Genomic DNA, 24934 nt, shown 5'->3' on the forward strand with positions numbered 1-24934 from the left:
TAACATTATTCTTGACATAGAGACATACCCCTCCCCCTCTTTTTCCTACCCTGTCCTTCCGGTACACCAAATACCCTTGGATATTGGCCAGCCAGTCATGTGAGGGGTCAAACCAAGTTTCCATTATTCCCACAAGGTCTATGTCCTCATGTACTAACATTTCCAACTCATCCATTTTATTAGCTAGGCTGCTGGCATTAGCATATACCCCTCTTAGTTTTGTGGAAGTTGATCGTGATTGGCGGTTATGTTTATTCCTGATTGGTCTTAGGTTTTCCCGCACAGACCCCCAAATTGACGTTATGGAACTACTGTCTCTGCTGACTCTAATACTGCCTTCTGTTCTTTGCTCCCTCCTGACTCTACTTCTGAGCCCTCCCCCCCGTCTCCTAGTTTAAAAGCCCCTCCAACTTGGTGGCCATCTTTCTCCCCAAAAGAGCTGTACCGTCCCCATAAAGGTGCAGCTCATCCTTACTAAAGAGCCGGTAGTTTAGCACCTACAGTCTTTTCCACATATTGCCCTCTCTTTCCTTCTAGTAGGTGAGTCCCCTACCACCAGAACCTGTCTTTCCTTTCCCTTGCTCCCGCCCTCACTGGAGGAGTTCTTCCCCTGGCAGCTAGGGGCATCGCTCTGCTCCAGCAATGCTGGTCCCTGACTGGTTTCCCCAACATCACACAACAGGGCATATGTATTGGGGTGCTCCAGCCCAGGACCGGCCTCCTTGCCTTGTTCCCTTCTACCCTTCCTAACTGTCACCCAACTACTCTGCTCTGATGCCTGCACCCTTGTATCTCTGCCCTCCTCTGTGCAGGCCCCTGCCTGCACCTGACGGGTATGTTCCCAGCTCTCCTTCAGTATGGATATTCTTCAGTGTTGCCAGCTGCTTCCCTAGACTCAGGACCTAGATACTGGTATGGACTGGGTAATGTGTTAGGATTTATACTGGTATGGACTGGGTAATGGGTTAGGATCTATACTGGTACGAACTAGGTAATGTGTTAGGATCTATATTGGTATGGACTGGGTAATGTGTTAGGATCTATACTGGTATGGACTGGGTAATGGGTTAGGATCTATACTGGTACGGACTGGGTAATGTGTTAGGATCTATACTGCTACGGACTGGGTAATGTGTTAGGATCTATACTGGTATGGACTGGGTAATGCGTTAGGATCTATACTGGTATGGACTGGGTAATGCCTTAGGATCTATACTGGTATGGACTGGGTAATGCGTTAGGATCTATACTGGTATGGACTGGGTAATGTTAGGATCTATACTGGTATGGACTGGGTAGTGTGTTAGGATCTATACTGGTATAGACTGGGTGATGTGTTAGGAAGGAAAGGATGTCACATTGTTTGATGGAAATGAAAATTATCACCCTACAGAGGGCTGAACTCAAAGACACCCCGAAAATCAAAGTGAAAAAATGATGCAGCAGGCGAGTCCATTTTGGTGAAATGTCATTGCAGGACCTCAGAATGGTCCTCAGTAGTGTGTATGGCCCCCACGTGCTTGTATGCATACCTGACAACGTTGGGTCATGGTCCTAATGAGATGACGGATGGTGTCTTGGGTTATTTCCTCCCAGATCTGGACCAGAGCATCACTGAGCTCCTGAACAGACTGAGGTGCAACCTGGCGCCATCGGATGGACTGAAACCAGGGTTCGTACGGTCATGAAAATCCTGGAAAAGTCCTGGAAAATGAGTAAACTTACTAAGTTTTGGAAAAGTCTTTGAAAAGTGTTGTGCAATTATTTAATTTTGTCTCTGGGCCCCCTGTATTCTGTGGGAGCAGGGACAGTAAGTGGACTATTTTCTCTGTTTCGGGTTTAGGTGGATTAATCTGCCGCAGCGCACAGCTGAAGCCTGATCACTGGCCTCTTCAATATGAATAGACCGTGACAGGCTGGGAACTCTGCGGCGGATTGATCCGCTGAAACCTGAAACGGAGAAATCATGCATTTACTGTCCCGCTCTCAGGGACGTACCAGCGGGGGGGCGCGTGCACTGGGGGGTGTCAGGCCGGTGTCCGCCGGGCCGCCCGCATCTCTGCACTATGGGGGGGGGGGGGTGTCAGGCCGGTGTCCGTCGGGCCGCCCGCATCTCCGTGTGAAGAAGGCAGCGGCAGGAAGAAGGTCAGTGAGAGTGCCTGAGGAGTCTCCTGTGCTGGATAGGAGGGGGATTAGGGATGATCGAACTTTTGAAAATTTTGGTTCGGCCAGAACATCCGAACTTCCCGAAAGTTCGGCCCGGATTTCAGAACCCCATTGAAATCAATGGGACCCGAACTTCGGTAATCAAAAAACACAATTTTTAAGCCCTAAAACCCAATAAATGCCCCTAAAAAGGCCCTAGGGTTCTGGGTCATGCCCCATTAACTATTAATCACACAAAAAAAAGTTCTTAAAAATTGTCATTTTTGATAAAAAAGCCAATTATTGAAAAAAAAAAAAGAGAGATTTTTTTTATTTTGACTTTGGATTTAGTATCTGGGGGGTCTAAAAGGTGTGCATGTGAAGTTTCAGCTCTGTAGCATGTCCAGAACCATGAAAAAAAAAAGATAATTTTTCAGTAGAACAGGGATGTGGGACCCTCCTTTTACACCTATATGATCTTTTTTTCTGGTTCTGGACATGCTACAGAGCTGAAACTTCACAGGTACACCTTTTAGACCCCCCAGACACAAAATCACACAAAAAAAAGTTCTTAAAAATTGTAATTTTTGATAAAAAAAAGCCAATTATTGAAAAATAAAAAAAAAATAAAAAAAAAAGAGATTTTTTGATTTTTTACTTTGGATTTCGTATCTGGCGGGTCTAAAAAGTGTACAAGAGAAGCCATATTGGTGATCTGGGGGGTCTAAAAGGTGTACCTGTGAAGTTTCAGCTCTGTAGCATGTCCAGAACCATAAAAAAAAAGGATTGTTTGTATTAGAACACTTTCAGATCACCAATATGGCTTCTCTTCTCGGTTTTCACACCTTGCCGGTTTAATAGCAGGCATTTTTTTGGGTTCTTTGCGGTCAGGAAAAACATCTGAACTTGTGTATAGTGGTACTGTGCACAAGTTCTGATTTTTTGCCTGCCTCCAAAAACCCCCAAAAAATGCCAGCAAAAACACACCTGGGCATTTTTTTTTTTGACGCTAGCGTTTTTTTGGCATTTTTTTGGGTTCTTTAGAGGCAGGCAAAACATCTGAACTTGTGTATAGTGGTATATATACACACATACATATATTTATATACACACCTAGACATATATAGGTGTGATAGTAGCAGAAATATATTACTGTAAATGATTTCATTAGCGCAAGCATATATTTCTGCTACTATCACACCTATATATGTCTAGGGGTATATATACAGACATATATGTGTATATATACCCCCTATACACATGTTCAGATGTCATGTCTGACATCAAACATGTCCTCAAAAAAGCACTGGCAGTGGCAGCCCCTGCAGCATAAAAAATGCTTGGCTGGTGAGAAGCCATATTCCTGTCCCGAAGCAACTCAGAGAAATGATCATTTCTCTATAGCGGTCACCCTGCTATGGAAGGGTTTTGTCACCCTTCCATAGCAGTCACTGTCAGTTAACCCTACACTACACTACGGTCCCCTTACACTTTCCCTACAGAAACTAAATTTTTGAAGCTAACTTAAGTGTAAAGGAGCACTCTAACTACACTAGATATCCCTTTCCTCACACTAATAAATAGCTAAATGATACTTTTAAAGTAAAATTAACAGAACTGCTTCCACTCTCTTCCATGTCCAGTATAACAATGCTAGGAATATGGCGGGGGCGATCTTATATACTGGGGGGCATATTCACTAATGATTGGTCTAGGGACCCCCTAGTCACTCCAATCACATTCCTAGCATTCTCCTGCCCCCTCAATTGGCTTTTGCTAATGGTTCTGGTCCAATCACGGGCTTTTAAAGCCCATTTCCTGAAGCATTGCATTTTGGTCAGTTCTGGTTGCCGAATTCCAAACTTTTTGGGCAAAAAGTTCTAAATTCGGCCGAACCTCGAACACCCAATGTTCGGGCCGAACCGATGGTGGACCCGAACCGTTCGATCATCCCTAAGGGGGATGGGATTGGACTAGTGGTGCACCGGAATGTGCTGTGGAATGTAGAAGCTGACTACTTTTCTCCCGTGCTGTGGAATGTGCTGTGGAATGTAGAAGCTGACTGCTTGTCTCCCGTGCTGTGGAATGTAGAAGCTGACTGCTTCTCTCTCGTGCTGTGGAATGTGCTGTGGAATGTAGAAGCTGACTGCTTCTCTCCTGTGCTGTGGAATGTGCTGTGAAATGTGCTGTGGAATGTAGAAGCTGACTGCTTCTCTCCCGTGCTGTGGAATGTGCTGTGGAATGTAGAAGCTGACTGCTTCTCTCCCGTGCTGTGGAATGTGCTGTGAAATGTGCTGTGGAATGTAGAAGCTGACTGCTTCTCTCCCGTGCTGTGGAATGTGCTGTGGAATGTGGAAGCTGACTGCTTCTCTCCCGTGCTGTGGAATGTGCTGTGGAATATGGAAGCTGACTGCTTCTCTCCCGTGCTGTGGAATGTGGAAGCTGACTGCTTCTCTCCCATGCTGTGGAATGTGCTGTGAAATGTGGAAGCTGACTGCTTCTCTCCCGTGCTGTGGAATGTGCTGTAGAATGTGGAAGCTGACTGCTTCTCTCCCGTGCTGTGGAATGTAGAAGCCGACTGCTTCTCTCCCGTGCTGTGGAATGTGCTGTGGAATATGGAAGCTGACTGCTTATTTCCCGTGCTGTGGAATGTGCTGTGGAATGTGGAAGCTGACTGCTTCTCTCCTGTGCTGTGGAATGTGCTGTGGAATGTGGAAGCTGACTGCTTCTTTCCCGTGCTGTGGAATGTGCTGTGGAATGTGCAAGCTGACTGCTTCTCTCCCGTGCTGTGGAATGTAGAAGCTGACTGCTTCTCTCCCGTGCTGTAGAATGTGCTGTGGAATGTGGAAGCTGACTGCTTGTCTCCCGTGCTGTGGAATGTAGAAGCTGACTGCTTCTCTCTCGTGCTGTGGAATGTGCTGTGGAATGTAGAAGCTGACTGCTTCTCTCCCGTGCTGTGGAATGTGCTGTGAAATGTGCTGTGGAATGTAGAAGCTGACTGCTTCTCTCCCGTGCTGTGGAATGTGCTGTGAAATGTGCTGTGGAATGTGGAAGCTGACTGCTTCTCTCCCGTGCTGTGGAATGTGCTGTGGAATATGGAAGCTGACTGCTTCTCTCCCGTGCTGTGGAATGTGGAAGCTGACTGCTTCTCTCCCATGCTGTTGAATGTGCTGTGAAATGTGGAAGCTGACTGCTTCTCTCCCGTGCTGTGGAATGTGCTGTGGAATGTGCTGTAGAATGTGGAAGCTGACTGCTTCTCTCCCGTGCTGTGGAATGTAGAAGCCGACTGCTTCTCTCCCGTGCTGTGGAATGTGCTGTGGAATGTGGAAGCTGACTGCTTCTCTCCCGTGCTGTGGAATGTGCTGTGGAATGTAGAAGCCGACTGCTTCTCTCCCGTGCTGTAGAATGTGCTGTGGAATGTGGAAGCTGACTGCTTCTCTCCTGTGCTGCAGAAGATATTTTCTCTCTCTCACACTCTCTCTCACTCTCTCTTTTATTATCAAGAAGCAGCCTAATAGACATATTAAAAGTTACCTCCAAATCAATATTACCCCTCCATCTTTTTCCCCTTAAAAAGAAAAATAAGATTGCAGAAATAATTAAGCCTCCCCCCACACACATATCCCAGATTAATTAACCCATCCAGTGCTGTAATAATTGGATTGGTGAGCTATTGGCTCCAATGGTTAATGTGCAGGGATGACGGGTTGTTTATGCTGTTGATTACAAACTTTTATTAATTCAGTATCTTTTCATTATTATTAATTATTATTAATTCAGTATCTATTAATTCAATATCAGTGAGCTGCATTAGTGCAACCAGTATCAGTGTCAGTGCAACCAGTGTTAATTAACACTGACACTGGTGCCACTTATGCAGCAGAAAGGGGTTAATTTACTGCCACTGGTCGGTCACTAATGCATCAGTGACCAGTGGCAATACATTAACCCCCCTCATGCTGCATAATACAAATACCATGGGTAATTAACCTTGCCTACTATTTTAAAAATATTTTGGGGGAAAAAAGTAATTTTAGGTTTCGGTGCTCTTTTAGCCCCCTCCGTGCTCTTATTCTGGCTCCCCCAGTGCTCTCCACCCCCCTGTGCTCCCTGGCTCCCCCCTCAGTGATTTCCTGTTCCCCCCCAGTGCTCTCCAGTTTCCCCTTTCCCTCTGTGCTCTCCATCCCCCTGGTTTTCCCTGCCTGCCCCCCAGTGCTCTCCACTCTCCTGTGCCTTCCAACCCCCCTGCAATGCTTTCCAACCCCCCCCCCCCTTAATTCTCTCTATCCCCCCCATGCCCTTCAGCTCCTCCAGTGCTCTCTGCTTCCCCTGTGCTCTCCGGCCCCCCTAGTGCTCTTCTATCTTCTATCATGTCTGCAGTCTCTGACCATCTCTTCTACCATGTCCGCAGTCTCTGACCATCCCCTGTACCATGTCCGCTGTCTCTGACCATCTCTTCTACCATGTCCGCAGCCTTTGACCATCTCTTCTACCATGTCCGCAGCCTTTGACCATCTCCTGTACCATGTCTGCAGCCTTTGACCACCTCCTGTACCATGTCCACAGCCTTTGACCACCTCCTGTACCATGTCCGCAGCCTTTGACCACCTCCTGTACCATATCACAGCCTTTGACCACCTTCTGTATCATGTCCGCAGCCTCTAACCACCTCCTGTACCATGTCCACAGCCTTTGAAAATCTCCTGTACCATGTCCACAGCCTCTGACCACCTCCTGTACCATGTCCACAGCCTTTGACCACCTCCTGTATCATGTCCGCAGCCTCTAACCACCTCCTGTACCATGTCCACAGCCTTTGAAAATCTCCTGTACCATGTCCACAGCCTTTGAAAATCTCCTGTACCATGTCCACAGCCTTTGACCACCTCCTGTACCATTTCCACAGCCTTTGACCACTTCCTGTATCATGTCTGTAGCCTCTAACCACCTCCTGTACCATGTCCACAGCCTTTGAAAATCTCCTGTACCATGTCCACAGCCTCTGACCACCTCCTGTACCATGTCCACAGCCTCTAACCATCTCCTGTACCATGTCCACAGCCTTTGAAAATCTCCTGTACCATGTCCACAGCCTTTGAAAATCTCCTGTACCATGTCCACAGCCTTTGAAAATCTCCTGTACCATGTCCACAGCCTTTGACCACCTCCTGTACCATTTCCACAGCCTTTGACCACCTCCTGTATCATGTCTGTAGCCTCTAACCACCTCCTGTACCATGTCCACAGCCTTTGAAAATCTCCTGTACCGTGTCCACAGCCTCTGACCACCTCCTGTACCATGTCCACAGCCTCTAACCATCTCTTCTATCATGTCCGTAATCTCTGACCATCTCTTGTCTTTTATCATGTCTGCAGTCTCTGAGGGGGTCTGGAGAGGAGTCAAAAGTGGGAGTGCTGTCAGGATGGGGATCACAGGAGAAGTCAGACATGTGTGGACTGGGGAGAGGAGACTACAGGATAAAACCAGAGCATTGTGCACCTAAGAGGAGGTCAGTGACAGTGCTGCCCAGCCAGTCTGAGGGGGGGGGGGGGTCACTGATGTAAGGGGGCACTGTTATAAAGGTTCCTCCTTATATCAGGACCCCCCCCCTCCCTTCATAAGTGCATTCACTCTGTGGAAAGTGGTCTCTGGTCACCAGAGTCCCCCATACATCAGAGTTCTCAGCTGCGCCTGAAGTGACCCCCTTTCCAGCTGCGGCAGTGGTGCTTCCATCTCATCCACTGTAAAACAAGGGACCATTTTGAGTCGCGCTGTATCCAGAAACGAAACCCTAACTGTAGAGGTACTGTACACTACAAAGATTGTCATTTATTTTAGTAAAAATATGCTGGGTGTGACATGGATTTTCTTCTTATTTAACATGTATACATAGACATTTCATGAAACTTTAGGTCATGAATATTTACGTGAAGTCATGGAAAAGTCATGGAATTTTATTGGTAAAAATGTGTATGAACCCTGTGAAACAGAATGTCCCAGAGGTGTTCTATTGGATTTAGTTCAGGTGAGCGTGGGGGCCATTCAATGGTGTCAATTCCTTCATCCTCCAAGAACTGGCTGCATACTCTCACCACATGATGCCAGGCATTGTTGTGCACCAGGAGGAACCCAGGACCCTCTGCACCAGCATAGGGTCTGACAATGGGTCCAAGGATTTCATCCCAATACCTAATGGCAGTCAGGGTGTCATTGTCTAGCCTGTAGAGGTCTGTGCGTCCCTCCATGGATACGCCTCCCCAGACCATCACTGACCCACCACCCAACCGGTCATGCTGAACGATGTTACAGGCAGCATAATGTTCTCCCCGGCTTCTCCAGACCCTTTCACGTCTGTCACATGTGCTCAGGGTGAACCTGCTCTCATCTGTGAAAAGCACAGGGTGCCAGGGTGGAGCTGCCAATTCTGGTGTTCAACGGCAAATGCCAATTGAGCTCCACAGTGCCGGGCAGTGAGCACAGGGACCACTAGAGGACGTCGGGCCCTCAGGACGCCCTCATGAAGTCAGTTTCTGATTGTTGGGTCATAGACATTCACACCAGTGTCCTGCTGGAGGTAATTTTGTAGGGCTCTGGCAGCGCTCATCCTGTTCCTCCTTGCACAAAGGAGCAGATATCGGTCCTGCTGATGGGTTAAGGACCTTCTACGGCCCTGTCCAGCTAAAACCGATTAACAACCCCCTCTGCTACTTGACTGAGCAGATGAATATCCCAGGAGTTTCCCTGACTTGATGCTATACTCTGATTATAAAGTGTTGAGCAGTGTATATGAGTGTGGAAAACTCTTGGTAATTTTTCTTGTCTTCTGACAGACGGACTCTGTGGTGGGAATAGAAGGACATCGGAGGAAGATGTGACTACAGAAGATAATGACATGGCATCTTCCCCAGAAGTAAATCCCGTTCCTCATAATATACATGACAGACCTCACCATTGGAGATCATTGGAATCTCCTGATACTTCACATAGTCCTCTAATATCTGACAGTGCCGATGGGTGCGGGAACCCATCTCATCTCAGGGAATCTTCTTTATACCATACAGGAGAGGATTCATTTTCATGTTCAGAGTGTCGGAAATGTTTTAGTAAAAAAACATACCTTCTTCAGCACCAGAAAATTCACGCAGGGGTGCAACCTTTTTCATGTTCAGAGTGCGGGAAATGTTTCACTCACAAAGGACACCTTCTTAGCCATCAGAGAATACACACGGGTGAGCGTCCCTATTCATGTTCAGAGTGCGGAAAATGTTTTAGTCGTAAAGGAACCTTTCTTAGGCACCAGAGAATACACACAGGTGAGCTTCCCTATTCATGTTCAGAGTGCGGAAAATGTTTTAATCATAAAGTAAGCCTTCTTAGCCATCAGAGAACACACACAGGTGAGCTTCCTTATTCATGTTCAGAGTGCGGGAAAAGTTTTAATTACAAAGCACTGCTTCTTAAGCACCAGAGAATTCACACAGGGGAACGTCCCTATTCATGTTCAGAGTGCGGGAAATGTTTCAATTGTATAGAAAACCTTCTTAGCCACCAGAGAATACACACAGGTGAGCTTCCCTATTCATGTTCAGAGTGCGGGAAATGTTTTAATCAGAAAGTAAGCCTTCTTACCCATCAGAGAATACACACAGGTGAGCGTCCCTATTCATGTTCAGAGTGCGGGAAATGTTTTAATCAGAAAGGAAGCCTTCTTAGCCATCAGAGAATACACACAGGTGAGCTTCCCTATTCATGTTCAGAGTGTGGAAAATGTTTTAATCGTAAAGGAAACCTTCTTAGACATCAGAGAATACACACAGATGAGCCTCCCTGTTAATGTTCAGAGTGCGGGAATTGTTTTGCGCACAAATGTTTACATCAGAAAGTTCATACAGGCGAGCGTCTCTAATCTTGTGCAGAGTGCGGGAAATGTTTAACTAAGAAAGAACACCTACTTACAGTACACACAGGTGAGCGCCCTTTTTAATGTTACGAGTGCGGGAAATGTTTTCCAAACAAAGGTTTATTTCTTAGAAACCAGAAATTTCATACAGGCGAGCGTCCTATTTCATGTTCAGAGTGCGGGAAATGTTTCACCCCTTATGTACGTTTCAAACGGCAAAGAATTCACACTTATATTAGAGGCTCCGTTTTCATGTTCAGAGTGCGGGAAAGTTTAAAAATAAAGGAAATATAATGAAACATCAGAGTACACCCCCTGCTGGTACTACAGGAAATGGACGCTGGATTGTAACGGGTGGAACTGTTTAGTCCATAAACAAATGTGAAACCACCACAGTCCACTCGGGGTTGGTTTACACCCGCATCGCCCTCTGACCCGATGTGGGGTTGCCAGGCAGCTGGGAGCCCTTATGTTAACCCTGTAAAGCCCACGCCAGTACGCTGCAACCGTATGCATCAGGGCTGTTGCGGCACAACCCCATTCAGTTGAATAGCATTGCCCAATGTGACAGGGGGGGTGTGAGGTTTGCAGCAGCCGCAAATTGCAGTGGCATGTGTACCTCCCCATCCGGCTGCCATTTAAGCTTAAGGGGGTGGTAAAATCATGACTCAACTGTCTACCTTTACCGATTCTTACCCACATGAGGCAACAGGCAGAAAATCATGACAATACATGGCTTATAATGGAACTGCATGAGGACCTAACGGGATATTATTTATTCTTTTTGTGTTCTACTTATAAATATGTATATAGATCTAACCTACTGGATGGAAAAAGATCACTGTAACATGCATTAACCCACAGCAGCCAATCAGGATTTATCTTTCACTGGTGAACCTTTTATATTGGGTGCTTAATTTTTTTTCTTCTTTTTGATTTATTGAAGTAGCCGGCTTTTTATTGGTCCAACCAATGTATGATTATTAATACATTTGATACATTTGTTAATTCTGTTATAAAACATTTAAGCTTTATTTTATTCATATCATTACTGTGTGGTAATCGCTTATTCTGATCTTGTACAATAAAAACTCTTCGTACAATATTCTATGCCGAGTCTTCTTTTTTACCAATGATTAGATGATCGGTGATTGGAATGTGATCAGTTCATAGAGAGTCATCCATTGGGGTTTTATTAGTGAGATGGAGAGTGGAGAAGGCACCACATTGACAGCCATTGGAGGCCCTTTCTAAAGCCCTAAACTTTTTGGCAACCTGTCTATGACATTAGTCTTCCAAACTCTATCTCACTGAGCTAAGGCCAGAAGAGTTCCAGGAGTTCTTCTCTGTCCACAGTTCCCAAACCAAAAGGAGACATCCACCACATCTTCAATCTTAAGGCCCTAAACTTCCTCAGCTGGGCCCAGGAGTTCCCCATGCAATCCACCAGGTCATAGCCTCTCTCTTTATCAGGGAGACTTTTTGTTTTGACCACCCCATGTACTGTACGTCAGCTGCATTTCCGGGTCTGGGGCATGCACACGTGCCACCGGCACCCAGCAGGAGCCAATCAGCGGGTCTGGCGGACAGGATGTCCGTCGCCACACGGCAGTCGTTCCCGAGAGAGGCAGAACAGTGGTCTGCCAATGTAAACAAGGGAGATCACCGTTCTGTGTTCCCCCCTTAAAAATAATATTTTGCCGTATGTGACTAAAGTGTTCGAGTTTGGCTTGAAGAAAAGGTGAGAACCCGAGCTTCCTGTGTGATTCTGCTAAGCAGGAACACAGATCTCTGCCTTCCCACAGTTAAAGCACCTCCCCCACAGTAAGTAAGCACTCCCTAGGAACACATTTAACCCTTTCATTACCCCTGATGTTAACCCCTTTCCTGCCAGTGTCATTAGTACAGTGACAGTGCATATTTTTTTAGCACTGATCACTGTATTGGTGTCACTGGTCCCCAACAAAAGTATCACTTAGCTGTCCGATTTGTCCACCGCAATGTCACAGTCCCGCTATAAGTCGCTGATCGCCGCCAGTACTAGAAAAAATAAAAAAAATGTAATTCTATAAAAATATCCCATCATTTGCAGACACAATAACTTTTGCGCAAACCAATCAATAAACACGTATTGGGATTTTTTATTTACCAAAAATATTTAGTAGAATACATATTGGCCTAAACTGATGAAGAAATGTTTTTTTTTACATTTTTTTTATTGGATGTTTTATAGCAGAAAGTAAAAAATATTGTTTTTTTTTTTTCTCAAAATCATTCGTCTTTTCTTGTTTAGAGCACAAAAAATGAAAACCGTATAGGTGATCAAATACCACCAAAAGAAAGCTCTATTTGTGGGGAAAAGGACATCAATTCTATTTGGGTACAGCGTCGCACAACCGTGCAATTCTCAGTTAAAATAATGCAGTGCCCAATCGTTGGTGCCAATGGGAGGAATTCTGCCTTATCATTGAGGTCAGTGGGAGAAATCGTGCCCCAAGAGCCAGATAAAAGCAAGCAAAGAGAATCTGGCCCCTGGGCCGCAGTTTGGAATAGGGATTGAATGATTATCGGCAACACCAATATATTGGGGGCCGATATGCACTTTCCCCGATATATCGGAATCGGCCCCGGCGGTTACCGATATTGCCGTGACGTCATCGCGTATGTTGCGCCACACGCCTCCACGCACTGGGAGTCTGGGATAGCTTCTGCGGCCTTCTTAGGCCGCCTCCCTCAGCCTCGTTTTGGAGTCTCACAGTGCGCACACTTGTGTTACAGCCGCCGCAGCCACATACTGGAGTCTCTGCAGTGCACAGTCGGGACTGTGAGTGATTCTTCTCAAATCAATCATACAGTACAAGTACGGTGACCAGTCACAGTGCACAGTGTGTAACACAGCCGCCGCGGCCACCCACCCACAGCTGCACGGTGCCAGCCAGCCAGCCACCTGCACACACCCACAGGCCTGTACCAGCCAGCCAGTCACAGGCCCTGCCTGCACCAACCAGCCACCCACCACATGGGTTGCCATCTAGCCAGCCACCAAAGGGTGCCAGCCAGCCACACACCACACAGGGTGCCAGCCAGCCAGTCACCACAGGGTGCCAGCCAGCCACCAAAGGGTACCAGCCAGCCAGTCACCAAAAGGTGCCAGCCAGCCACCAAAGGGTGCCAGCCAGCCACCCACCACAGGGTGCCAGCCAGCCACCAAAGGTGGCCAGCAAGCCAGCCACCAAATGGTGCCAGCCACCCACCCACCAAAGGGTGCCAGAAAGCCAGCCACCAAAGGGTGCCAGCCAGCCAGACACCCACCAATGGTTGCCAGCAAGCCATCCACCAAAGGGTGCCAGCCAGCCACCCACCAAAGGATGCCAGCCACCAAAGGGTGCCAATCAGCCAGTCACTCACCACAGGGTGCCAGCCAGCCACCCAGCACAGATTGCCATCCAGCCACCCACCAAAGGGTACCAGCCAGCCACCCACCAAACGGTGCCAGACAGCCAGCACAGGTTGCCAGCCAGCCACCCACCCACCAAAGGGTGCCAGTCAGCCACCCACCCACCCACCACAGGGTGCCAGCCAGCCAGTCACCCACCACAGGGTGCCAGCCAGCCAGTCACCCACCACAGGATGCCAGCCAGCCACCCACCATAGGGTGTCAGCCAGACACCCACCAAAGGGTGTCAGCCAGCCAGCCACCCACCACAGGGTGCCAGCCAGTCAGTTTTATTTAAGACTCGATTCAATTTCATTTGTGTCTTTCAATTTTCAATGGTGATGGATGCAGATAGAAAAATTAAAAGTGTGGTCTGGGACTATTTCTCTTCTCCATCTTCAAGAAAATCAGCAGCACTGTGCAACACTTGAAAAAACAATGTAAGCAAAAACCAAAAATACGTCAAATCTAAGAGTTCATCATGTTGAATTGTATCATGCAGCACAGAAAAAACAAAATGAATCACAAGGTGAATCATCCCTATCCCAGGTAACAATAACAGATATGTTTCGGGGGAAAAAAAACAGGTGGCTAAACTCTGATGGAGGATCACAACTTCTGGACAGAGTAATCACTGAGATGATGGTAACTGATAACCAGCCATTTACAATGGTGTCTGACTCTGGATTTAAGCGGTTGATGTCCATAGTTGAGCCAAGGTACACACTGAAGAGTTACAAGTTTTATCAAACTGAAATGCTGCAAAAGATTCACCAAAAGGTCGTTGACAAAGCAAAGAGTATGCTGCAACCAGAGAATGCTGGCCACTCACTCTCATTCAGGACGGACTGCTGGTTAGGACAAACAGAATCACTAATGAGTCTTAACATGGCACTTCATTGACAGCGGTGGACAAGAAGGCATTTGGTGTTGACTACAAAAGTGATGCAAGAATCCCACACTGGGGAGTACATTAAAGAATAGTTTCTAGGCATGCTAGAAGAATGGGGAATCAGCAAAGACAGAGTGATGCTTGTGCTGCGAGACAGTGGAGCGAACATGGCTAAATGTATGAGACTTGCTGAAGTGTCAGACCTCAGTTGCATGGCACACACCCTCCAACTGGTGGTAAATGATGGTTTGTCAAACCAGAAAGCTTTGCTGGACATATTACCATGCTAAGGAAGTGCGCAGGCCATTTCCACCATTCTGTTCTTGCCAAGCAGCGACTGAGGTGCATTCAGGAAGACCTTGGCCTACCCAAAAACAACCTGATACAGGCTGTTCCAACACAATGGAACTCAACGCTACACATGTTATAGAGGATGCTGGAGCAGAAGCGAGCTCTCACTATAAATTCTGGTGAATATGGACTTGGAGGACATTCTTGCCCTACTTCAGATCAGTGGGACATAATAGCCAACATTATATAGACGTTCGTACCCATTGAGGAAGTGACACTGGAGCTGGGTCATTACGACTCCTCTGTTTCCTCTGTGATTCCCATGTGTGAGAGTCCTGAAGATGCTTCTTCAACAGAATGAAGGACCCAACACACGTGGCATCAAAGCATGTAGGCAGGCCATGAGGGACAGCCTCAACAAAAGGTTTGAGAAGCATGAGAAGAATAAAACTGTTGTGCTTGCATGTATTTTGGATCCTCGATACAAGAACCATCCTTTTTCCTCTGATGATGTATTGGCCAAGGCAAAGCAATGGCTGACAAAAGATATTCAACAGAAGGTGCAGGAGGTTCCTCCTGAGGAAAAGAATAGTCAAGGACAAGAAGAGAAGGTTTCTGATGTGGAAGAGCAGGATGCAGGAGAAAAATGTCCTAAAAGACAACGGACAGAAGAGAAAATTAATCGTGGTCAAATAGATGAAATGTTTAGCATTTTATTGTGGCCTCATGTAGAGGATTCATCAGAATCAGCAATAATGAGCCTGGATGATGAACTTCATCTCTATTTGAAGGAACCAGTAGTTGACAGAAGAAGTGATTCTCTTCAGTGGTGGAAAGAAAATGAGGCATGCTACAAAAGACTTGCTTCCCATGTTAGAAGATACCTTTCTGCTCCTCCTTCCTCAGTACCAAGTGAGCGTGTTTTTAGTGAAGTGGCAGCAATTTATGAAAAGAAAAGAAGCCGTTTAACTGGTGAACATGCTGAAATGTTATGCTTTCTGCACTAGAATATTGTTCTACTTAACTTGGAGTATTGATTTGCAAGTGTATTAGTAGTAGTGTCTGTCCACCAGTCCACTGAGTCCGTCCAATCCACTGTCTAGCGTGTGTCTATCTATTTGTTTCTAGCAGTTTTGCACTGACTGCGCTGCAGTCAGTGCAAAAGTGCTAGAAAAAAATATAGACATAGTAGACAGTGGATTGGAGTCAGTGCCAGTAGATTACTGCTGCAGTAGAACGCCACTCATTGCTGCAATAATTTTAAATCACTATTGCATTATAGTGAGTGCCCTACTGCAGCGGTAGTCACTTACTACAGTCCAATCCACTGTGTAGCTGTTGCCTTGCTTTTCTTCTACCAGTATTGCACTGACTGCAGTAGTTGCAGTGAGTGCCATACTGCAGATAGTCCTCCACTGACTCCAGTCCAATCCACTGTGACATGTCTAGCTCTTGCCTTGCTCTTTTTATAGCAGTTGTGCAGTGTGTGTATTCATTGTGTAGCTGTTGTTGTTGTCTAGCTTTTTCTAGCAGTTTTGCACTGACTGCACTGCAGTAGTGAATTAAACATTTTGCAGTGAGTGTTCAAAAGAAGATGAGGTTGGGACTTTGGGTGAGAGATGCGACCAGGCTGGCAGAAAACAAATGGCATGTTTATTGGTACATATAATTAAATTCAAACAGCATATACAATGTTACATAAGAAATTGTCACATGTGGAGAGAGCTAATAAGTGGTCCCATAGTCCAATTACATATAAGTCAACAGAGTGGGGTTCCATATATGGTGGAGTATTGAGGAGTATACATAGTATCACAAACTTGGATTCCAAGTAGTAGCGTAGTATTAGGATTTAGCACATCATAAGCTCAACGCGTTTCGTGGCCCAAATCGCCACTTCGTCAGGAGCAGATGCAAAATTCTAAAAGAAAACATATAGGGACATAAGCACAGTGCTGAAATATGAATTGGAGAAAGGGGGAAGGGGAGAAGGGGCAGACCCCCATACATACCCACACTTGTATAAAGCTCAAGTGGTGATAGGAGGGGAGAGTGGATATGACCCCATGAGGTCTCCCCGGGAGCTGAGGGCACACAGAGTCGGCAGACCAGGCAGAGCGAGCCGCACACATGATGAGTGTGGGCTAAAATAGATGTCATAAGAGATCCAAGATATATAGCGGCATAGAGGGATATCTATCAAAAATATATGTATATGATGTTAACAAAGACATAGCGGAGTAGCAAGTTAAGAATATATCATAGTGCTGCTAAAGAGTGAGGTGAGAAGAATAGAGAGTTGTGTGTAATGATATACTTTGTATAATGATTATAGACATAAATAAATGAAGAGTATGTAATGCTCTAGTATAATATAGTATCATAGATAAGAATTATATGTATATAATCATGTACTGTAATATAGTATAATACATAAAGATGTAATGAGTACGTAGTATATGGTATATATGAACTATTATTAAGTATTGCATGAATAAATGGAAGATGTATGAACATATATTATGATTGTGGTGTGGGTGAATAGATAATGTGTAATTAATTGATGTGGTCTGTCAAAAGAAAAGGGGAGTGTATGGTGATGTGTAAGTGAAAATAATATGGGGGGGGAAAGGGAGGTGTGATGGTGTATTATCGTGTAGCATAGTGGAGAAAAAAGTGCAGGTGTTGCCGATGCAAAGAAATGGGTGAACTACCACGTGAAACCAATTGAATGAAGTTGAATGAAGACCCAGCCGAGGGAAACCAGAAGAAAAAGAAAAGGAAACAGTGTGGCTAACCAGGAAAACTGAAGCCGAAGAGGATGGGTGAAAAGGAGGTGAAGAGAAGTACTACCAGCAAGTGGAGCCCAGACTCCATTACATGGTGCTCCGCATCCGCCAGGAAGCCGCCAGACAAGTGAACCCAGCGTCACGCTCAGTGCAGGGGAGAGACAGCCAGGGGCGGGACACGCCATAAGGCATGGCCGTCCCATGTGCTGTCTCATATGCACTGAAGGAGGAAACCAGCTGCCGGCAAATGGCGTCAGAATGACGCCACGAGTCGGCGTGGCGCCGATGCGCAGCGGCCCGCCCACCCGATCCTTCGTGCGAGGGCAAAGGGGGAAAGGGAGAGCAGCCGATGCGCATCGCAGCTCCCGGGATAGACAACAGCAGGTCAACCACACCACCAATCCATTGTATCAAATGCATTGTAAGACAAAATTGTAAACACATCAGATAGTAATGGTACAATGAGAATGATGTTATAGTCATAAAAAAGTACAAACATTGTCCCCCATTTGATCTAGGGGGATCGAGCCAGAACCAACAACTGAGGCTAGGGATTGAAAGCCAGGCTGTATGGTCATGGACAGATGAGCCAATTGTGTATCTGCCAGCTCAGGTCACGACTCTCCATTCCTAAATTTGTATGTATAGGGGGGGTGAGTGAGTCCACTACTGCAGCACTTTATTATGCATTAATAAGATGATGTGAAATGCAAATGTCCTTGCAATTGAAGTTTTCCTATCCGTTTTTATGCAGTTAAGGTGTGAAGAACGAGCACTTAATGTTAATCTTTGTTTATTAACATTTTTAACATGTTTGTTAAGGCCCCGTAGGTCACCTGCCATAGAGAAGCTGTGGACCCGTTCTAATAGGAGCGACACAAGTCGCTCCGACTTAGAAAAAGGGTCCGGGGCTTCTTTGGGGCGACCTGGAGCGACCTGCATTGACTTCAATGTTATGAAGTCCGTGCCGGCCGCTCCGAGGTCGCGGTGCGAGCTGCGCGCCGCGACCTGTGAGGTCGCCCCGGCAAGTCGGATCGCCCCAGTGTGAACGGGGTCTAAGAGATTTGTATCGAAATTTGTGTTATTTTGGCAAAATTTTACATGTGTGAAAATATCCGCCGATCTGTGAAATATCGGTATCGGCAACGAAAACCGATATCGGTCGATCACTAATTTTTATACAAGAGACCCATTTCCGCTCAGACACTATTCCAAGACTCACGAACAAAACATTTCCTACAGTGGTCCATGCCATAAACCTGCATTCTAAAACCAAGGGGGTGTCCATCTTGCAATCTAAGCACATTCCTTTTACGATTTCAGACTCACTGATTGACCTGAGGGGCGATATGTTTTCTTAAAGGGCACGTATGCATCCCGACAAATGACCCTTGTGAACATATATTGCCCCAATGAACATCAAGTCTCCTTTTTCAGGAAACGATGTGACTTGTTAATCGATTTTCGGGAGGGCATGCTGATCTTGGGAGGAGAATTCAATGTCCCCCCTCTCCCCTGTAGTCCAAAACTCCTCAGGTAGCACAGCTCTACCTTATCGAGCCCTGCAAAAAAATTGAATTTTTGTAAAATCTTACCGTAAAATTCCTTTCTCTGAGTCCTCTGACAGTCACCCTTCCGGGGTCCCTCAGGAAGGACAAAAAGAGAATCCGATTTCCTAAAGGATTCAGTGAATGACAGGTAAACCCTGATCGCCCGGACAACATCCATGGAATGCAAAGCAAACTCCTTAGGATGCTTAGGATTCGCACACAGCGAAGGCAAAACAATGTCCTCATTAAGGTGAAAATCAGAAACCACCTTAGGAAGGAAGGACTGGTTAGGTCGCAAGACCACCTTATCCCTGTGAACAACCAGGTAAGGGGAGCGGCAAGGCAGGGCCGCCAACTCCGACACTATGCAAGCAGAAGTGATCACCACCAGAAAGGCAACCTTTTTTGACGGCAGAGGCAAAGAAATTTCCCTGATGTTTTCAAAGGGAGGACGTTGCAAAATGGACAGAACCAAGTTCAAGTCCCAAGGAGGTAAAGGCGCCCTCCGAGGAGGGGCAAAATGATGCACACCTTGAATAAAGGTGCGAATCAAAGAGTTAGATGCCAAGGGGCGCTGGAAAAGGACAGCCAGTGCAGATAACTGGCCCTTAATCGTGGTCAACGCAAGGCACTGGTCCCCACCAGTTTGCAGGAAAGCTAACACCCTCTCCACCGAGAAGGAGCGAGGAGGGACGCCCCTGTATTCACACCAGGCAAAATAAGCCTTCCAGGTACGGTAATAGATCTTACCAGACGAGGCCTTCCTGGCCTTGAGCAGGGTAGGAATGACCTCCGAAGAGAGACCTCGATCTCTCAGGACCTGGCTTTCAACAGCCACGCTGTTAAAGCCAGCAACTGTAAAGAAGGATGGAATATCGGCCCCTGAGACAGCAGATTGTCTCGTAACGGGAGTCGCCAGGGAGGCTCGATGACCAGTTGCATGATGTCCGCATACCAAGACGGGCGTGGCAAGTCCTGGGCCACCAGAATCACCAACTTCGGTTCCGAGACCAACCTGCGAAGGAACCTGGACAACAACTGAATCGGGGGAAAAGCATAAATCAGACGATACTGATTCCAAGGCACCACCAGCGCATCCGAGGCATCTGCCAGAGGATCGCGCATTCTTGCCACGAACCTACCCACCTTGTTGTTTACCCGGGACGCGAACAGATCCACATCCGGGTTGATGTAGGCCACTGTAGTGGCATTGTCCGTCTGCACCCATACAGGGCAGCCCTGAAGATGATCCGACCAATGGAGCAGGCACAGCCTGATCGCTCGCAATTCCGATTCCAAAATGTTTATCGGCAGGGAGGATTCCTCCTCCGACCAAGTGCCCAGAACGCCACCCCAGCCCGACAGGCTGGCATCCGTGGTTACCACCGTCCACAACAACAGCCGGAAGGACTTCCCCTCTGCTATGGCCGGAGACTGGCGCCACCACAGAAGATCCTCTCTGGTCAGGCGACTCAAAGAAACCCTCAGGTCCAAGGACTGAGGAAGTCTGTCCCATCTGGCCAGTATATCCGCCTGGAGAGACCGCGTGTGAAACTGAGCAAACGGTATCACCTCTAAAGCAGATACCATCAACCCAGGGGACCGCATACAGGTCCTGAGCGACGAGGATTGGTTGTCCCTGAGGGACCTGACCTCGTCCTGTAGGGTCCAGAGCTTGTCCTCCGGTAGAAACACCTTCGCTTGGGCGGAGTCCAGGACCATCACCAGGTAGGGGAGACGAACCGAAGGAGACAAAGTCGACTTCTGGACGTTGATGGTCCACCCGAACTCCTGGAGCGTCTGAACCGTAGTGGACAGATCGCGCAGCAGGCTCTGACTGGCACTCGATCTTAACAGAAGATCGTCCAGATATCCCAAGATCTAAACGCCCTGTGCCCGTAACAGGGCCAAAACAGGAGCCAGCACTTTGGTAAACACCCTTGGGGCCCGAAGCGAGACCGAAAGGTAACGGCACAAACTGATAGTGTGCCTCCGCGATTGCGAATCGGAGGTACCTCTGATGACCCACGAATATGGGGATGTGTAAATACGCATCCTTGAGGTCGATGGAAGCCAGGAAATCTCCTGGGCTCAGGGAGGCTACCACTGAGCGGAGCGATACCATGCGGAATTTTTGAACGCGCACGAAGCGGTTCAGAGCTTTGAAGTCCAGAATTGGACGCACCTTGCCCTCCTTTCTGGGCACAGTGAACAGATTTGAGTAAAAACCCTGAAATCTGTCCCTATGAGGCAGCGGGACGATCACCCCCTGGGCGAGAAGATCCTGAACCGCCCGATGAAGATCTTGCAAACGGTTGGGTCAAATGAAGATTTGAGGGAAAGAACCTGTCCGCTGGCCGCGAAAGGAATTCGATTTTGTAACCTGATTGAATGATTTCCTGAACCCACCTGTCCAGAATCCGGAGCAGCCAAGGTTCGAAAAAACCACGCAGATGTCCCCCCACCGCTGGAATGGATGAGGGCGTCCCTTCAGGTTGAGGCGGGCTGGGCCGCCGCTCCAGCCTGGGCGGCTTTTGACTTGCCCGCCCAAGGCTTCCTCTGGCCGCCATGGCCTTTAAAGGGTTTCCCCTTGTCCTGTGCTTTGAAAGCACGAAAGGACCCCTGGTTTGGTTTAAAGGAAGGGCCCCGCTTACTGCGGAAGAACTTACCCTTAGGATTCTGGGGCAGCAGAGTGCTCTTGCCCCCGGTGACTCCTTTAACCAATTCGTCCAGGGATTCCCCAAAAAGATGAATCCCCGCATAAGGCATGTCAGACACTAGGGGAGGAGCCGAACGAGCGTCTTTCGTCATACCCGGAACCCGGAAGTGCCCTGCTCCGCTTTGCTGCCCATGCTGTGGCTACAGGCTCTAACCTATTGAATTTTTGGTGAGTGTAATGCGTTTTTACAATAAAAACTTTACAAGACTGTATCACGCTATGGGCCGCATTTGCCTTCTTTTTCATACTATCACACTCTGAGAGTGGTTCCAGTGAAATTGGCAGTTCATCCATCCCATTGGTGGCTATCATATGATTGGACTCGTATTGGAGCTGATGTGCTGGATACAGGCAAAGTAGTCCTCAAACTACTTATTGTGCATTTTCCATCCCTCTCTGGTAAGAGGCTGTATGTGGTGGAGGGCTTCACAAGTGTCCGTCTATATCATGCACCAGGGTGGAAGTTCACTATCCTATATACCATCATGAACTGTGTACACATTGAGGCTGAACTATAGCTGAGATTGGAATTTCAGTTTTTGTTGTTTAGCCATCTTATGTGGTTCATTGACTGTTCTTATATACAGCGCGACTCCCATTTTTATTATATTTACTATACATCCAGCTGTATGAGTTCGCTGCTCATAAGGGCGCGGGTTTTATTTATATTTCATGTCAGACACCGTCTTCCTGGAAGTCTGGTCAGCCGACCAGCTCTTCAGCCAAACCAGGCGACGGTTAAGCACCGCGACACCAGACAGGCGTGCGGCTAAAGGGGACTCATCTAAGGCCGTGTCACACAGGTACATAACCGCCTGACTAATCTGGTCCACCATCTCCAAAGTAGTAGGGGGGCAGAGTCAGCCACGAGGGTGCGCCTAAGCACCTTGGTCCAATCTGCCACAGCCTGAGACACCTGAGACACCGTAACGGAGGCGAAAATAGGTTTTAGCAAGGAACCCGCCACCATATAGGCGTGGCGGGCGAGGGATTCCAACCGCCTATCCGTAGGGTCCCTGAACACCTCAGTGGGTACCAGAGTGGCCCTGTTCAATCTGGACACCGTGTGATCCACCTTAGGGGCCACAGACCAGCACAAATCCGTAGGAGACGCAAAGGGGTAAATCGTTGAAACCGTTTAGGTACCACAAAATTGCCCTTCAAATTGTGCCATTGCTCATTCACCGTCTTGTGAAACTCAGCGGGGCAAGGAAACACCTGCGCCGCTTTTTGGGATCTGCGGGTCCCAAAAGAGGACCGCTTACCCGGAGGGTTGGGCTCATCCTCCAAATGTAGTGTATTTTTCACAACAGTAATCAGCGCAGACATAGCAGCGCGTTCTCTGGCCGTCCCAGGGGGGGAATCATCCCCTTCCTCGTCCTCCGCCTCCCCTTCAGACTGGGAGGAATGAGACCCCTCCAGGGGTACACTATCTACGGCAACCATGTCAGAATCAGAAGAGTGAGAAAACCTAGGCCTTTTTCTAGAATCCCGTTCAGCCATCAAAAGATCCACTTTGGACGCTAAAGTCGCAAGTGCAGCAGTAAGTGTAGATGATTCAGAGGAGCCTGAATCATCCACCAAAGCTGGGGGAAATTTGCTGTCCTGGGACTCCATAAAATAACTTTTTTGGCGCTGGCCCTTTAAATCGCATGGCAATCCCATCGCAATACGCCGCTATTAAGGACTACACTGATAGACCCCTCAGGCAGGAACAAAGCTGATAGCCAGAGATATTCCCCACAAAACAGCAAGAACAGACCCCCACAAGTGTTACCCCGCTGGCTGACGATCTCCTCTGTATGAGAAAGGAAGTGATGTCACACCGCATGAGGCTGAACAGGACTCAGGCTAAGGGAAAATGGTTGACGGCCGCCGACATGTGCACAGAAGAGACACATTGCCACACACAAGATGGCGCCCTAAGGCGCCAAAACACACTACATAGAGAGCTGCAGAAAGTGCCCATAGTGAAACTAAGCAGCTGCCCACACCTAAAATGGCGGACCCGCGGTTTTTTACACCGCAGCAGGGCGCCCATGCATGTCTGCACCCAAACACAGCCACAAATGTGTCACCCAGGGTAGGGACCCCCACAACCCCCCCACATAGCCTCCTAGACGCGGTAGAGCCCTCGCAGGGATCAGGAGTAAGGCGAGCCCCAGACACACAGACATGAGGGGATACCACAGACCTAGTAGACTGCAATCCCCAGACAGAAGGCCCCACACAGAACGTACTTACCGTCCCAGATGGCGTAGGCGCCTCTCATCGACGGGAAGCCTCCCACCCCAGGTGGTGGGGGTGCCGTGAGCCAAAAAACGCAGGACTCTAGCAACGCACGGAACCGCGGTTGAGACGTCCAAGCGAGATGGCCACCTCGTGGGCTTTCGTCCCTGAGAACAGGGACAGGTCGTTTGCGAGGCCAGGGCGTACGCATAGCCTGCTAAACGCTCGATGGCGGGCTGGGATTCCATAAGGCCCTCTGTCCTGGAGCACCAGGATGGCCAGTCTGACTCCCAGCACTGCAAACACCGTAGTCTTCCGAAGATCCGACTAACTAGGTGCAGGAACAAATAAAAAGCCAGTAGTGCAAGAAAAAAAAACACTTAGCATGAAATAAAAGTAATAAAATAGAAGAAGGTTGAGACTATAGCCCCAGCACAGGGAGAGCCTATCTTACTCCTAACTAGGCAGAAGAAAAACTGAGTTGGGAATGCTGATAGCAGGGGGGTATTGGACCAGTGGGACAGCCCCCATAGGTGTGTCTATGTAAATTACTTTGTTTTTAACAAGTCTTATGCCTAGCTTGCTCCTATGGATAAGAGGTCAATACCCATTGGTGAAGACTGAATGAGTGGGCGGTGACTGTCAGAGGACGTAAGAGAAATTAGAAACCAAAATGCACGAGCTCTCCCTCCATGACACCTGGCATACGCTTAATCCCAGTGGGAGGGACTACACTTACTTTTCCACACCCCATCAGAAGTACTCGAGGATTGATTATTTCTTCTTGTCTCAACCAGATCTGTAAAGCCTTACCCAAGCCACAATAGAACCTATGGTTCTTTCTGATCACCACCCAATCACCATGACACTTACCTTCCCAGAAACAAATACCACTACTAAAATTTGGAGACTTAACCCCTCTCTTAAAAGACCCAAAAGACATAAATCGCATCTCAACTTGCTTAACAAACTACTTCAAATA

At 47.6% G+C, this 24934-nt stretch overlaps 2 protein-coding genes and 1 pseudogene across 4 annotated transcripts in view; 2 read left to right on the forward strand and 1 right to left on the reverse strand.

Moving 5' to 3' along the window:
• Nucleotides 1-24934, reverse strand: part of LOC309550773 (gastrula zinc finger protein XlCGF66.1-like) — a 150806-nt gene that overhangs the window by 65676 nt on the left and 60196 nt on the right. The gene's annotated exons all lie outside the window — the stretch shown is intronic.
• The window catches only part of LOC309550708 (uncharacterized protein), a 295084-nt gene that overhangs the window by 44631 nt on the left and 225519 nt on the right, over nt 1-24934 (forward strand). The gene's annotated exons all lie outside the window — the stretch shown is intronic.
• On the forward strand, nt 915-10052 carry LOC309549959 (annotated as a pseudogene). The gene is made up of 2 exons: nt 915-923; nt 9273-10052. The product of its transcript is annotated as an uncharacterized misc_RNA (transcript).

Source organism: Pelophylax lessonae (genome assembly GCF_965119305.1).
Source record: "Pelophylax lessonae genome assembly, chromosome: 3".
Lineage (NCBI taxonomy): Eukaryota > Metazoa > Chordata > Amphibia > Anura > Ranidae > Pelophylax > Pelophylax lessonae.